Raw genomic sequence first — 2,500 nt, forward strand, 5'->3', positions numbered from 1 at the left:
CCTAATTCTCCGTCACCCGTCACCACCATAGTAGGCCACTATCCTACCATCGAAAGTTGATAGGGCAGAAATTTGAATGATGCGTCGCCGGCACGAAGGCCGTGCGATCCGTCGAGTTATCATGAATCATCAGAGCAACGGGCAGAGCCCGCGTCGACCTTTTATCTAATAAATGCATCCCTTCCAGAAGTCGGGGTTTGTTGCACGTATTAGCTCTAGAATTACTACGGTTATCCGAGTAGCAGATACCATCAAACAAACTATAACTGATTTAATGAGCCATTCGCAGTTTCACAGTCTGAATTAGTTCATACTTACACATGCATGGCTTAATCTTTGAGACAAGCATATGACTACTGGCAGGATCAACCAGGTAGCATTCATTCGGGACGCGGCAAAGTGCACAAGCACACTGGCCTATCGGTCAGGCGCTTGATGCATCTGCCATCGTCATCCGTTTTCATGGAAAATTTTGAGCGTTCGAAGATCATAGACCCCCACACTCTCATAACTTTCCGCATCCGAGAGAACAAGCAGGCACTCAAGGACCGAAACGACCCCAACAAATTGTAGAGGCACGTTCGGGACTCAAGGACTGCTACGAGGTCCCCCCTGCAGCCATAACAGCCACAAAGGAGGAAAGGGGCAGCTAAATGAATCATTCCATCAGAGGTAGTCAACACAGGAAACCGAACGTTGCGCTCAAAATGAGCAGCGCTCTTGTAGCAACACTGAAGGCGGTAGGAGTGTTCATAGTTCGATGCACAAGCACCAAGCCAACCAACACAAACAACCAAATCACCACTCACACACTATCACGTACGCTAGACACAGTTCAACCCAACACGAATGCACACTCGGTGACAACATGGTCAAAGAAGCATACACACGCACCAAGAAGCCCCATGGCCGCACCGCTAAGTGTGAAAACACAAAAAGACGCTGAAAATGGGCCTAGTGTGCACCCACGGTGCCCACCAGACCCACCCCCTCACGTCAACTTCGGACCCCCCGAAGCTCCCTAAGGAGCATTCTGAGGAAAAAGGTGCCTGCCAGGAACATATATGATTTTTGCTTGGGAGACATATTTGAGCATAAATTGAAGAATATGAGTCCAAATTGAACGAAATTTTGTGTGCATGGTTGTTTTAATGTAAAGAATGGGTCTACGAATTTAAAACACAAAAAATAAAAATAATTATTTTTTTACAATTTTTTTAAATAATTAAAATATTAAAATATTGAAAAAATAGAAAATCGGGCAAAAACACAATTCCAGTGGAAATGGATGGTTGGGAAGTATATATTATAATTTTTGGGAGCATGTGTGGGTGTTTTTGGGAGAAAAAAAATGGGAAAAAAAAAATTGGGCACCGGCTACCAAGAGGTGTGCCCACGTGGTGCATGCATGGTGCATGCACATGGACTTGGGAGACATATTTGAGCATAAATTGAAGAATATGAGTTCAAATTGAACGAAATTTTGTGTGCATGGTTGTTTTAATGTAAAGAAGGGGTCTACGAATTTAAAACACAAAAAATAAAAATAATTATTTTTTTACAATTTTTTTAAATAATTAAAATATTAAAATATTGAAAAAATAGAAAATCGGGCAAAAACACAATTCCAGTGGCAATGGATGGTTGGGAAGTATATATTACAATTTTTGGGAGCATGTGTGGGTGTTTTTGGGAGAAAAAAAATGGAAAAAAAAATTGGGCACCGGCTACCAAGAGGTGTGCCCACGTGGTGCATGCATGGTGCATGCACATGGACTTGGGAGACATATTTGAGCATAAATTGAAGAATATGAGTCCAAATTGAACGAAATTTTGTGTGCATGGTTGTTTTAATGTAAAGAAGGGGTCTACGAATTTAAAACACAAAAAAAATAAAAATAATTATTTTTTTACAATTTTTTTAAATAATTAAAATATTAAAATGTTGAAAAAATAGAAAATCGGGCAAAAACACAATTCCAATGGCAATGGATGGTTGGGAAGTATATATTATAATTTTTGGGAGCAGGTGTGGGTGTTTTGGGGAGAAAAAAAATGAAAAAAAAAAAATTGGGCACCGGCTACCAAGAGGTGTGCCCACGTGGTGCATGCATGGTGCATGCACATGGACATGTTGATTGGTGCACACATGCCATCCACCAAGTGCACACATGAGCACCCCGGATCCACATTGTGAAACTCAACACACCCACAAGTGCACACATGAGCACCCCCCATGTGGTGCATGCATCGTTCATGCACATGCACATGTTGATTGGTGCACACATGCCATCCGCCCAGTGCATGCACATGATGATTGGTGCACACATGCCATCCGCCCAGTGCACACATGAGCACCCCGGATCCACATTGTGAAACTGAATCCACCCACAAGTGCACACATAAGCACCCCCCATGCGGTGCATGCATCGTTCGTGCACATGCCATCCGCCAAGTGCACGCACATGGTGATTGGTGCACACATGCCATCCACCAAGTG

Source organism: Humulus lupulus, unplaced genomic scaffold (assembly GCF_963169125.1).
Source record: "Humulus lupulus unplaced genomic scaffold, drHumLupu1.1 SCAFFOLD_458, whole genome shotgun sequence".
NCBI classification, from domain to species: domain Eukaryota; kingdom Viridiplantae; phylum Streptophyta; class Magnoliopsida; order Rosales; family Cannabaceae; genus Humulus; species Humulus lupulus.